Below are 14,759 nucleotides of genomic sequence, written 5' to 3' on the forward strand. Positions count from 1 at the left end.
CATCTTCTCCCAACAGCAATTTTAAGATCTCTACATTGGTGTTCTATGGGATTTAGATCCAGAAACATTGCTGGCCACCTCAGGACTCTCCAGCGCTTTGTTTCCTTCCATTTCTGGGGGCTCCTTGAAGTATGTTTGGGATCATTGTCCTGCTTGAAGATCCATGACCTCAAACGCAAACCCAGCTTTCTGACACTGGACACTACATTGTGACCCAAAATCCTTTTTTGATCTTCAGATTTCATGATGTCTTGCACAGAGTGAAGGCCCCCAGTGCCAGAGGCAGTAAAAAAACCATCAACACTTCTTTGAACCACCACCATGTTTGACTGTAGGTACTATGTACTTTTAGGCTTCATTCCAGTTTCAATAAACAGTAGAATGATATGCTTTACCAAAGAGCTTTATATTGCTTTCATCCATTCAAAAGACGCTTTCCCAGAAGCATTTTGGCTTACATACATTTTGGCAAACTGCTGTGTAGCTTTTTTTATATCTCTGTGTCAGCAGTGGGGCCCTCCAGGGTCTCCTTCATAGTGTTTCATTTTATTAAAATGTGGACGGATAGTGCACTCCGACACTGATGCCCCCTGAGCCTGCAGGACAGGTTGAATTTCTTTGAAACTTGATTGGGGCTGCTTATCCACCATCCAGACTATCCTCTCTTGCAACCTTTCATCAATTTTTTTCTGCTTTCTTCATCCATGTAGAATAGCTACAGTGCCATGGGTTGTAAATTTCTTGATATTGTGGCACACACAGGCACACAATGCAAAGATTGAATTAACTTCTCCCTTTTTTATCCCCATATTTAAAGGGAAAATTACTGTCATATCAATCTTTTTAGCAATACAAAGATTGACTATAATAGTGCATTACTTTCTAACCATATAAGCACATGACGTTAATAATACCATATTAATGTATTACAGTACTTTATGATAAATATATTTACTATATGAATGTCTGGTAATATGACAATTTTGAATTACACTTTTTTAATATGTATGTTACCATTAATACTCCAAATGATGATATATATATATAGTTCGTTATTTTGTTATCAATATAAATAAGATTATAATTATGTGATATTTCCCCTTTCCCTTTCCATTCTCATTCTCTCATTTTCCTTTTTTTCCTTTCCCTTTCCTTCTTTTCCATTTCTTTCCATACCTGTTTCAATTTTTTTCCTTTCCCTTTTCCCTTTCTTCCCTTTTCCCTTTCTTTCCTTTCCCTTTCCTTCCTCTTTCTTATCTTCCCTTCCACTTTCGTCCCTTCCTTTTGCTTTCTTTCCTTTCCTTTTCCTTTCTTTCCTTTCCCTTTCCTTTCCTTTTCTTAACTTCCTTTTGCACTTCATTCCTTTCCATCCCTTTCCCTTTTCCATTCTCTCATTACCCTTTTTCCTTTCCCTTTTTCCTTTCCTTTCCCTTTTTCCCTTTCCCTTTTCTCTTTCCTTTCCCTTTTTAATTTCCTCTCTTCTCCTTTGTCTTTTTCATTTCCTTTCTTTTCCTTTCCCTTTTTTCTTTCCTTTCCTCTTTTTCCTTTTCTTTCCGGTTTTCCTTTCACTTTCCCCTTTTTCTTTCACTTCTCCCTTTTTCCTTTACCCTTCCCCCTTTTTTCCTTTCCCTTTCCCTTTGTCCTTTCTTTCTTTTCCCTTTCCTTTATTCGTTATGCTTTTTTTTATTGTGTGCCATCAGCGAAACATAGCCCCCTTTGTCCCCCCTGTTTCTCTATCCTGTGCTCCCCCCATTGTGTTTCGGTCCATTCCGTCTCTGAAATATATTTTTGTTAAGAAATTACTTTTCACATGATTAATTGAAGTCCCCGAGGTCTGTTCTGTTCCAGCACAATTTGATATTTTGACATTTAGGCTGGCAGAAAATTGCAGAGTGTTTTCATGGTTCCAACAAATGTTTTGTGATAGGTGCAATATGTATTTTTAGAAACTCGTCTATCAAGAGTCATGACAACCGAAATGTGTAAATGCCGATTATTTGATGATGTTTTTTTCAGATATTTTATACTGGAGATAATTGAAATCACAGCACATTAATGATGTGTAGGATCAGATAATAATCATAGATATTTCTACCATGAGTCCCGTGATGGTGTCATGGCAACAGTGTAATTATACCTGCCACTTAGTGCACCGTGACGTCCTAAGGGGGCTTCTGTGCAATATACTATAAATAAATGTTCCCTTGGCAAGGCAGTAAATGGTGTTGGTTGTAACATCATAATCTAATGTCAGATCCTGACAATCAGACAGAGTGGAACTGAGAAGCATTTCCCGTTATTTTTTTTTTTCTCAGTATTTTACTAAATTACAAACTACTGATTGATTGCAATACAGTACATTGTATGGTCCTGTGTCCCAGCTGCTGCAGAACATCATAATACACAACTCAGATGCTGTAGGACATCATGATAAACACTAGTTATGAGCGAACACTCAGGTGCATGGTACTCGAATCGAGCAAGTTATGAGAGTATAATGGAAGTCAACGGGAAACTGGAGCAGTTTTTCGGAACACCCTACCAGGAGGTCTGGGGGGGGGGCAGTAAAATCCCTAAAATTGATGGAAACCGCTCAAATGGAATTAAAACAGCATGGGGAAGATGCCCGGGCGCATCTCTGACTCTCAGGTCACTGACGGGAACAATCTTGTCAGAGTATTACCCCACTTTTTCAGACTGACGATAAAACTGAAGATAAAATGGATTTTAATGGAAAAAATGTTAAGAAACATTCATACCTGTATAATGACTTGTATATAAGGCAAAATTAAAAGGAGTTACCCCCCCTCCCCCGACTCCTCCACCTCTTAAAGGGAATCTGTCAGTAGGTTTTTGCTGACTCATCTGACATAGTATAATGTAGGCAAAGAGATTCTTAGGGGCACTTTGCACACTATGACATCGCAAGCCGATGCTGCGATGCTGAGCGCAATAGTCCCCGCCCCCGTCGCAGCTGCGATATCATTGTGATAGCTGCCGTAGCGAATATTATCGCTACGGCAGCTTCACATGCACTCACCTGCCGTGCAACGTCGGTCTGGCCGGCGAACCGCCTCCTTATTTAGGGGGGCAGGTCGTGCGGCGTCACTGCGACGTCACACCGCAGGCGGCCAATAGGAGCGGAGGGGCGAAGATGAGCGGGATGTAAACATCCTGCCCACCTGCTTCCTTCCGCATTGCAGCCGGAACGCAGGTAGGAGATGTTCCTCGCTCCTGTGACTTCACACACAGGGATGTGTGCTGCCGCTGGAGCGAGGAACAACATCGGACCGTCGCGTCAGCGTAATTATGGAATTCGCCGACGCTACACCGATGATACGATTACGACGCTTTTGCGCTCGTTAATTGTATCATCTAGGATTTACACACTACGATGTCAAGAGCGACGCAGGAAGTGCGTCACCTTCGACATGACCCCACCGACATTGCACCTGCGATGTCGTAGTGTGCAAAGTACCCCTTAATCCAACAGTGTATCACGTAGATTACTGGCTGAAACTGTTCTAAAACAATCAAACAATTCAGATTCAGGAACACAGCAGAGCTGCTCCCGCCCACTCCAGGCTCTCAATAGAGATTGTGCATTAACAGTGAGGTGTCACTCCCAGCAGGGGGTGTGTCGGACTGGTGTGCATTTCTAGTGCTGCAATGTTAATAACAGGGTAAAAACCCCTTTAGTTTACATAAACAATTGCACACACACTGATAAGAGAGACCCAGTTGCTTTTTGCTTTTAACCCTTACAGCTTGCTGTTCTCAGCTTACATAGCAAAAACCTGCTAATAGATTCCCTTTAATAGCTGGGGCATGTATCACCGTATTTCACAGTCGCCTATTATTACAGTAGGAGACATAGTAGAGGTGGAAATAAAACTACACCCCCCGGCAGTCACCAGTAAATGTAATTTTAACATTTGACTACCTTATCTGGGCATGTGGTGTGTGACATTGTTAGACACATCCTGTTTAATTTATGAAGCAGGGATTCTGAAACTTACAAAGTCTATGCAGACGATACAAGAACTGTGAAAAATTAGAAAGCAGAGGGACTCCAACATGCTCTGTATAAGGCCCTTTGTTTTCAGTACATATGGTGCTAATTCTGGAGCTTCACCTGGCTCTTTCTGATTGCCCTGATGCAGTGGCAATGGTTTATGGGGATGATGTCAACTGCGTAGTATCAGCTTGGCATCAAGCCCTGGTGTTAGTAATGGAGAAGGGTTTATCAGAAACCCCCATTACTAACCCAGTAATCCCAAAAAATGACATACACATTAATAAATAATTTATTTCTAAAGTGTCTAAGTGCAACTGTTACGCGGTGTATTTGGGCGCTCGCAACTCTGAGCGTGACATGCCGCCCTTAACACTATAAGGCCTCCGACACACATCCGTGCCGCCGGTACATGTTTGCCATTTTTTGCGCGTACCGACGGCACGGTGACACGTTCAGAAATGCTACCCTATTGTAGCAGGACACACACGTAAAACCACACGGAACGTGTGTCCGTGTGCGTTTGTACGTGTGTGCGTTTTTCTACACGCTGACATGTCCATGTTTTCTCCGGCAGCACGGGTGTCACACGGCCCGCACCCGTACCACACGGATGTAGTGTGGATGCGGTCCCGTGTGACGCGCCGGAGAAAACACACGTGTCAGTGAAAAAAAACAAAACATTTACTCACCTTCTTCAGCTCTCCTGTCTCTGCCGCTGCTGTCACTTGCTGCCGACCGCTGCTCATTATGCTCATTTAATTTTCACTTCACTGCGGCCGGAAGCAGCAGCAGCGGGGAGTCGGGAGGGCTGGAGACCGAAGATCAGCACCACGGACAGCAGCGCGGACCATGTGAGTATGCAAATTACTGGTTCTACGTGTGCTATCGCGGATAGCACACGTAGAACACACGTGGACCGCACGTACCCGAGACACGTACTTACCACACGCAACACGCAGGGTAAATACGTGTCTCGCGGCACGTGCGTGTTTTTAACGGAAGTGTGTTTCAGGCCTAAGCTAAACTCTGCCACAAGGAATACAGTTCCTTTCCTCCTGATATCGGGGTTCTATGCGCAGTTGCTCAGCAGATTGAGAATGCTATTACTCTTCAGATTAACCTCATAAGTGCAGATTACTGGTGTTTTTTCATGTGACATGCTCGCTTTAATCAGATTTTCAAGGCACGTAGTCTAGTAAAACTGCCCAACTGTCTTTTTATGCCCTAAGCAAGTCCAATACTGAACGTTTTAGGCTTTTCACCTCATCTGATATGCTGTCCGTCAATCACAAGTACTAGATAGACCTCAGCCACGGGGACTAAGTGCTGACTATGAGAATTCTCTACTCAAGAAGTCACTTATTTACTCCAATAGTGACGAAAACTCAGTGAGATAAACCCATCTCCTCTGACTTATAAATAATTTATACTTTATTGATTTTTCTGTACTGTCGTATTAAACAAGTTCTGTAATCACTGGATTGACTGACTGAATCATTTGTCATTTCCTGCTCAGAGAGGAGAAGCATTCCCAGTAATGCCGACTAATTAGTAAAATGCTTCCCATTGCTTTCGGCACTGGCACTGACACCGGCGGAATCCGAGCTCCACAGGGAGGTAGAGCTGTATTTACAAAGTGTGCCAGGATGGCAGAAGCTGGCGGGTATGGAGAGCGAGGGAAAACAAAGAACTTCTGCCTGCGAGTCTAAACCCCATGTTGTATCTGAGGAGCTGGTGCACAGAATTTATAGAATTTATATTAAATAAGTTCAAATTAAACTTCAGTGATTGTATACAAAATTTTTGGGATTTATTTATGTCAAACACAAGTTTGTATCATTTACAATAATATCTGTTAAAGGGAGTGTCCACTTTGGACCATGCATTTTAGTTAGGCGTCCTTTGACTACAATGAAATCCTAAAGTGTCCCGCAACCTACAGCAACTGGCTCTTCCCTATGGTAAAAAACAATAGTAAGTGTTCAATACCTCTGCAACACCTCCATAGGGGGATTTGAAGCATTACATAACTTTTAGTTAAATAATTGGAATAATTTGAATATTTCCCAGAGCGGCATTGCAGCTATAAGGCTCCTCACTGGCTGCCAAACTGGTTTGCTAGGTTTCCTCAAGGAGAAAAGTTTTCCCCCAAGATCACACTATAGCTTCTCATAAGCCAGATCAGATCCAATACTTTTCACTGACGAGGGGCAATCACCCCGAAACACCGTGTCTGCAAATTGGGGTTCTGATCTGGTATAAATCCTAAGTCGTATGAAAAGACTCGTTAAAGGTCAACTTTTGACTTTTAGGATTGCTACTTCCAATAGGTGGCACTAGAGTTCGTCTCCTTCCTCCCTGAAGAGACAATTTGAATATTTCCTAGAGGAGCATTGCAGCTATAAGACTCCTCACTGGCAGCCAAACTGGTTTGCCAGGTTTCCACAAGGAGAAATGTTTTCCCCTTAGACTCCACTATAGCTTTTCATAAGCCAGATCAGATCCCATACTTTGCACTGACGAGGGGCAATCACACCGAAACACCGTGTCTGCAGATTGGGGTTCTGATCTGGCATAAATCCTAAGTCATATGAAAAGGCTCGTTAAAGGGCCACTTTTGACTTTTAGTATTGCTACTTCTAATAGGTGGCACTAGAGTTCGTCTCCTTCCTCCCTGGAAAGACAATTTGGCCTATCTTTGTAAGGTTTGGCATATTGGGTCCTGTACAGGAATAGAATACTAGCATACTTGTATATTCTGCTCACTTCATTATAAATGAGGGGTCTAAACAGGGCACCCCCCTATTACCAGGAGTTTCTAACTAGAGTCCTTGATAGAGAAAGGGTCCAGCTTGGGAGTTATCGTATGTGCTTATTGAAGGACCAAAAGAGAGTTGTGGACAACTTTTCGTAGGGCATAATTGTGAGAGAATTACTTGGGCAATTGGGAGCCCCTGAAGACCTAACCTTTAATTAGCAGAGAGTGGTGTCCAAGGGACAGGAAAAAGTGACAAAAAGCAGAACCCTTGAGATTCAGGCATCCAACACAGAGAAAAAGCCCTTGTATTGTATACTGATTTGAACTTGTTAACAACGGATCCAAAATGTATCATGGACCTCTGTACTTGCAGTTCTGTTTAGTATATTAGTATGTTTGACCTTATCTATTCAGCTATAGTCTTTCTTAAAGGGAAACCATTCTTGTTGGTCTGCGTTACTTACCATCACTAGAAGGAGCTTGCTACATTTGACAGAGAAGTTATCCCTTAATGAGGTTGTCTACTACCCGGACAACCACTCCTCAATTAGTGTTTTTTGACTAAGTGATATAATAACACCTGTGCTCTCCTCTGGTGCTGATCCTGTGACCGAGTTGTCATCGGCACGGGCTCTCCTGGGGATTACATGATATAGTTATGTCATGTAATCTCTGCTGCCAATCAAAGGCCGCTTCACTGTCTTCCCCTTTGGATAAATCAGACATCAAGAGGAATTGAGAGCTGCGGTTGCGCTCACATCCTCCAGATGTCAATTTTGTTTGATGGAGAGAATATAAAAGCTGCCGCTGATTGGCTGTAGGAATCATGTGACATAACAATATCATGTAAGCTCCAGGAGAGCTAGTGCCAATGTGACGCCCTGGGCAAGCCAGGGGTCACAGGTCATCACACCACCACACCCTACACCCCAGTTCGGAACACCAAAGCTAACCAGAAATCCTTGTTGCCTTCCTCCAGGAGCTGGTGTCCACACCAGGGGGTGGGCCAGGCGGTTGGCTCCGCCCACCGAGGAGTTCACAGCTCTGGAGGCGGGAAGAACCAGGCAGATAGGGTTTGGAGTGTGAAGTAGAAGGAGTAAACAGTTTAGCTCAGGGAAGAGCTTGAGTAAACAGTGAAGTGGAGCTAAAGTGAAAAGAAGCAGTTTGTAAAGCCTGAAGTTAGTCCGGGTGTGTGCCCCAGGCTGAGAGACAGCAAGGTCAGCAGACGGCGGTGACTGTCTGGAGGGGTGACTGCTCGGAGGTTGCTGGAAGGACCGCGGACGGGTAGTGGCACGGCGGTCTGGAGCAGTATACGAAGAACAGTCAGCACCAGGGCAGGGGCCTTTCGGATCCCGGCAAGGCTAGGAGTCGCCATAATTTGCCAAATCCGTCAGTGAAGGGGACGACTGTCTCCCAACAACCAAGTCCCGATTGAAGGCAACAGTCCAACCATTAAGGAGGAACACCGCCACCGCCAGGGCACCAGTTTCTCAGGGCCAGCGCCTGCGGGCAAAGTAGGGCTCCTCCGGCCCATATCCAAGCCGGGGAGCGGGTTACCGGTGGGAACCCATCGCAACCATTATCAACTTAGGTGCAGGACAGAGGGACCGTCACCGTCACCTACTGGGGAAAGCAAGTGCAGCCGTCCGTGGGAACCGTCTTTCCAGCCGTGTGTTTTACCGAGAACTGTGTCATCGTCTCAGGCTGAGTGAGTACCACAGTGCCGCAAGGCACAGCGCTGCCCCCGCGTCCCTGCGCCCACCAAGCCCTGCATCTCCCACCTCATCACTGGGCCCCGGGATCACCAACCCCTACCCACGGAGGGGCAACGCAACAACTGGCTGCTCCATACCATCCCTCCCGGGATCCCCATACAGAGCAGCGGTGGTGTCAACAACTCACCACAACCGTGGGTGGCGTCACGGACAATAAACTAAATCCCAACACCCAATCCCCTTTCACTCACGGGCGGGGAGCGCCGCTAGAGCCCCCGGGATCCGGCCCATCGCTCGAGCCACCGAGCAGCAGCAGGCCACAGCAGCCGCGGCAGCCGGACCCGAGCAGCAGTGGGAGAGCGCGGCGTCCCCTCCTCCGCCCGCGACAACTTGGCGTCACGAACAGGATCTTACCGCTCTGCCGTTGGGTAGAGGTGCGCCTTGTGACCGCCGGAGGTATCCGGCTGAAAAATTTCAGAAGTCGCCATCTTTGGCGCGAAAAGTTCCTGCTCGAGCGTCTTCTCGAGTAGCAGAGGTGCGAAGGCCAAAACCCCGCCCCAATAGAGGAGGGGCCGTAAAGAAGCTAAGGGGGACGGAAACAAGATGTCTGCGCCCGACGGAGCCGCTGGAGGAGTGGCGGTCGCAGCCGCAGTGGCACCCGCGGATGGGAATGGACCTGCCAGGTCCCAGCCGCGCTGGCGGGAGGTGCCGCGGCCCCCGCGCTCGCTCAGGTGATGCCGTTCTCCTTGCCCTATGCGCCCGGAGCTACCTGGCTACTGCAGTATGACGGGAAACCTGATGCTTTACAGGTCTTCCGGAAAAAGCTTAACCCGTTGCTAGAGCTGTACCCCCTGACCAATTAGCAACGTGCGGCGGTAGTGCTGGGCCAGTTAACCGGTGCGGCTGAGCAGGAGGCGGAGACCTGGGCCGAGGGGGACCGGCTCTCTGTAGCCACCATCTTTGAGAAGCTACAGACTGCCTTCGAGACCCGGACTGAAGCTGAGCTGAGGATGCAGTTTTACCAGTGCCGGCAACGGGCTGTGGATAGCATTCGAGACTATGCTTTACGTCTGCAAACCGCCCTCCGCACGCTAAAGCGGGTGAATCCTATCAATGAGGCGGACAGCAACAAGATGTTAGTAGAGCAATTTGTGCAGGGGATGAGATTCCCTGAGGATCGCAAACAACTCCGGCTGTGGGCCCTGGAACACCCTGATGTGGACTTTGCTGTGTTAAAGGAACGGGCCATTAAAGCACTACAGCCCCCAGCTTCAGAAGTGCTGGAGCCAGCCCCGTGGCCCATTGAGACGGCCCCCGTTGTGGTGGCCCCTGCCCTACCAACCTCTCCAACACCTGCAGCCCCAAGCAGCACTATAGAGGAACTGGCAGCCCAGGTCCGTTGCATGGACGGAGACCTCGCCAAGATTCTTGCTGCACTCCAACCTTTGACCAGATCTCAGCCTTCAGCACAGATACAGCTTGCCGACAGCCCTGAGGATGTCCCCTGGATGCAGCGGAGAAGTAATAGCAACCCGCAATGCAGACCTCCAACCTGCTACAAGTGCCGTAAGCCTGGGCATTACATCCGACAGTGCCCGTTAAATGAGCAACCCCTGGGGCCCCGGGCCAATCCTCAGGAGTAGAACCCCGTGGCCCCCCGGACTGGCGGGACCGGTATATCGGGGCCCGGCCCATCATCCCCGTGGCTGTGGACGGCATACCGGTGATGGCTCTCTTGGACACTGGATCACAGGTAACCACCATACCATACACATTGTACCAGCGGTATCGGGGGATAGACGAGCTGGCACCCCCAGATACTAGTATAACGCTAATTGCTGCCAATGGACTCCCATTGACCCAAGTGGGGTATAAACAGGTGGCTATGACAGTAGGGCAAGCTGAACTGCAACACCAGGGTATGATTGTGATCATGAATGAACCCAGTGATCATAACCCGAAGATAGTGCTAGGAACCAACGTGATGGAGCACTGTATGGGTGATGTGTTGACCCTATTGCAACAGCTGGCCGCCACAGCGGCGGGAAGCCGGCAGCGAGCTGTGCAGCGTGAGATCCGAGCCTTGATGTACCGCCAGCATGTAAACTCAACAGGAGGAGAGATTGGTGGAGTGAGAGTGATGGATGTTGCTCCGTTGATTGTGCCCCCTAGGAGTGAGATGATGATTTGGTGTAGGGCAGCAGTAGGGCCTCAGGGGCGTGACTACCCTGCCATGATGGAGCCCATACCCTCCGAGCACTGGCCCACTGTAATGGCCGCCCGAGGGGTGGTAGACGTGAAGAAGGGGAGAGTGCCCGTGAGGGTGCTGAACTGTGGGGAGGAAGAAGTCAGGCTATCCCGGTATGCCACCATTGCCAAGCTGCTCACCCTGGATCCCCATACCATCCATGAAGCCAGTCCCACAGTCTCCCCACCTACCACCAGCACTTCCCCGCCCCACCAACAGCTACACGTGGGCACTGATGATACCCCTACACATCACAAAGCGGGGGTATACAGGGTGGTGCAGGAGTATGAACAGGTTTTCAGCAAACATCCACTAGACTTTGGGCAGATTAAAGGGGTCCAACCCCACATCCCCACCGGTGAACATCCCCCTATCAAAGAGAGGTACAGGCCTATTCCCCCTGCACATTACCAGTGTGCCAAAGATATGTTGAGGAGTATGAAGGAGGCAGGGGTTATTCGGGACAGCTGTAGTCCCTGGGCCACTCCGTTGGTACTGGTCAAGAAGAAGGATGGTACCATGCGGATGTGTGTGGACTACCGGAAGATTAATCAGATAACCCATAAAGATGCTTACCCACTGCCCCGAATTGAAGAGTCTTTGGCCGCACTGAGAACTGCAAATTACTTCTCTACCCTTGACCTCACCAGTGGGTACTGGCAAGTGGCCGTGGCCCCGGAAGACCGGGAGAAAACCGCCTTCACCACCCCAATGGGTCTCTGCGAATTCAATAGTATGCCGTTTGGGCTGTGCAATGCCCCGGGAACCTTCCAACGGTTGATGGAGTGCTGTCTGGGACATCTGAACTTCGAGACCGTCCTGTTATACCTGGATGATGTGATTGTGTACTCTCAGACGTACGAAGCCCATCTGGAACACCTAGCTGAGGTGTTCGCGTCCCTTGCCAAATACGGGATGAAGTTGAAGCCCTCCAAGTGCCACCTGCTGAAACCCAGAGTGCAGTAACTGGGGCATGTGGTGAGTGCGGAAGGTGTTTCCCCTGACCCTGAGAAGATCACCGCCATCCAGGACTGGCCAAGACCAACCACCGTGAGGGAAGTGAGGCAGTTTTTGGGTCTGGTGGGGTACTACCGGCGCTTCATCAAGGGGTACACGAAGATGGCTGCTCCCATGCAAGACCTCCTCGTGGGACAGACCAAAGGTGGTAGACCCATCGGAGCCCCACTGGTGTGGGAGGACAGGCATGAGGAATCATTCCGTCAGCTGAAAGCGGCTTTGACTGGTGAAGAGGTCCTAGCGTACCCTGAATACGGCTCCCCATTCATCCTCTACACAGACGCCAGCAATGTGGGTTTGGGGGCAGTCCTGTCCCAGGTCCAGGAAGGAAAGGAGAAGGTGATTGCCTATGCTAGTCGAAAACTCCGGCCGACTGAAAGGACTCCTGAGAACTACAGCTCCTTCAAGCTCGAGCTCCTGGCACTGGTGTGGGCTATCACCGAGCGGTTCCGCCACTACTTGGCCGCAGCAAAATTCACCGCTTTCACGGATAGCAATCCGTTGACTCACCTGGACACGGCCAAACTGGGCGCATTGGAGCAGCGGTGGGTGGCCAGACTAGCCAACTATGACTTCACCATCAAATACAGGGCCGGTCGTGTCAACATCAATGCTGATGCCCTCTCTCGGATGCCCCACTTGTCAGAAGTTGGGTGGGAGGATGATGACCTCGAGGAGATCGAGTTGCCTGCATTCCATCGACCACCAACTGGGAAGGTACATGTCCACCAACAATGGGTGAACCTGGATCCGCTGCCCAGTCAGGAGTGGCAGGAAGCTCAAAATCAGGCGCCCGCTGTCCGCCTAGTCAAGACCCTGATGGAGCAAGGCGCTACTGGAATAGACCCTGCCGCCCCAGCTGAAGCCCAACGCTTGTGGAAGGAACGGACCCGGCTGTGTCTACATCAGGGGAGGTTGTACCGTGAGCTGATCAACCCGAAGACCCACGAGAAAATCCGCCAGTTGGTTATTCCCCAAGCTGATGTACCCACTGTTCTGCAGGCGTACCATGATGGTGCCGGCCACTTCAGGTGGAAGAAGCTGGAAATGCTGTTGAGGGAGCGGTTCTATTGGAGTGGGATGCGAGAGTCGGTGGAGGCCTGGTGTCGAGAGTGCGGTCCTTGTACGTTGAGGAGGAAGGATGAAGCCAGCCAAAAGGCTCCCCTACGCCCGATCGTTACACATCAACCGCTGGAGCTGGTCGCCTTGGACCAGTAAAGCTCACCCCCAGCCGAAGTGGGTACACTTACGCTCTGACCATAGTAGACCATTACTCCCGGTTCATGGTGGTTGTCCCGGTCAAGGACTTAACCGTCTGTACCGCCGCTAGAGCGTTCCAAGCTTACTTCTGTCGACCCCATGGATACCCTGAGAAGGTGCTTACCGATCAAGGTCCAGCCTTTGAGGCGGAGGTGTTCCATGAGTTCTGCCAGCTGTACGGCTGCAAGAAGATTCGGACCACTCCTTACCATGCCCAGACCAACGGTATGTGTGAGAAGATGAACCATCTGGTCCTTGGTCTCCTCAAAACGTTGCCGTTGGAGGAGCTGAACCTGTGACCGGAAAAGCTGCCTGACTTGGTCGATATGTACAACAATATCCCGTCTAGCTCAACGAAGTGCACCCCAGCGTATCTGATGAGGGCTCGACCTGGCCGACTGCCGGTTGACCTGGAAATGGGACTGGAAGCCCCAGAGACACTCCCCTCAACGGCTGAATGGGACACCCGGCGGAGAGCGCAGTACCGACAGATCCAGGGGTATGTGGAGAAGAACCTGAGTCGGAGTTGAGAACAGCAGGAGCAGCACTTCAATCAGAAAGCGTCTGCGGGCCCTTTCCAGCCTGGAGATGTGGTGTTAAAGCGGAAGAGGAAAACCCACAAGCTGGATGATCAATGGGAACAAATCCCGTACATCGTCTAACCCACAGGATGGGAAGATGGAAAGGCCTACCAGATCAGTCGTGAACAGGGGGGCACCCTGGCCACAGTTTCCCGGGACCATCTGAAGAGGTGCCCACCGGCATTGAGGGCGATGGCTGAAGTACCAGTTCCTCCACCAGCAGAGAAGGCAAAAGAGGTAATCCACACTGTGATGGGTGACTTCCCAGCAGACTGGCCTACACAAAACGGCGCGGTGATTCTTCCAGTGATACTGTTCCCACAACCCGTGGATGAAGAAGTGGTGGAAGCGGTCAACCGTGAGCCAGAACCAGTGCCAGTGCCCAGGGATGAACCTGTACCCAGCTCCCCTATGTCTCCGCCTGCCCCACACGATAGCAGGGAGGAGGAACCGATTGTTCCCTCTACCCCATTGCCTAGCCCTACTGATACAGGACCCCGGAGGTCCACCCATCCCAACCTAGGTAGACCCCCACTTAGGTACAGGGAGACCGTCCTTTAAAGAGGGGGGGGTCAGGAAGTCTGTGTGAGTTGTTTGTTTGAAAAGTTTTTGAAAATTGATGAAAGATGATAAGTGATGATTACTGTGAAAGTCACCTGACTGTCCTACCGTGATTGAGAGGAACCGGCCGTTGCCGGCACCGTTGTCCCCGTGGGGACCGTTTAAAAAGGTTGCATAAGGGACTCCTTATGGACAAGCCCGTGAACTTGCAGGGCAACCACAGACGTTAGTGGCTTGTAAATAAGTTGTTTACCGTTACCGTTTTCCGCATTGACGCCTCCGGAGAGGCAGGTTGGAGGGAGGGCCCGCAGTAGAGCCGGCTGGGGCCCAGCCACCACAGGGACCGGTGGCTACCCTCTGGAGGGGAAGGACAGATCCCGCTCGGGTAACTTGTGCTGGACTTGGGTCAAGGGGTGCTGCCTGGGTTTTAGGGGCAGCATCAGGGCCAGGTTGCTTGGGTGGGAGAGAGCGGAAACCGTAACCGTGAACCGTTTGCAACGTTTAAGAAATGTGCCTCCCATTGTGGGATGATGTAATAAAATGTAAATATGTTACCGTTTTACACTTTTATATATTTTGCAGAAAATAAAACCGGTGTTGG

This window comes from Anomaloglossus baeobatrachus, chromosome 5, assembly GCF_048569485.1.
Source record: "Anomaloglossus baeobatrachus isolate aAnoBae1 chromosome 5, aAnoBae1.hap1, whole genome shotgun sequence".
Lineage (NCBI taxonomy): Eukaryota > Metazoa > Chordata > Amphibia > Anura > Aromobatidae > Anomaloglossus > Anomaloglossus baeobatrachus.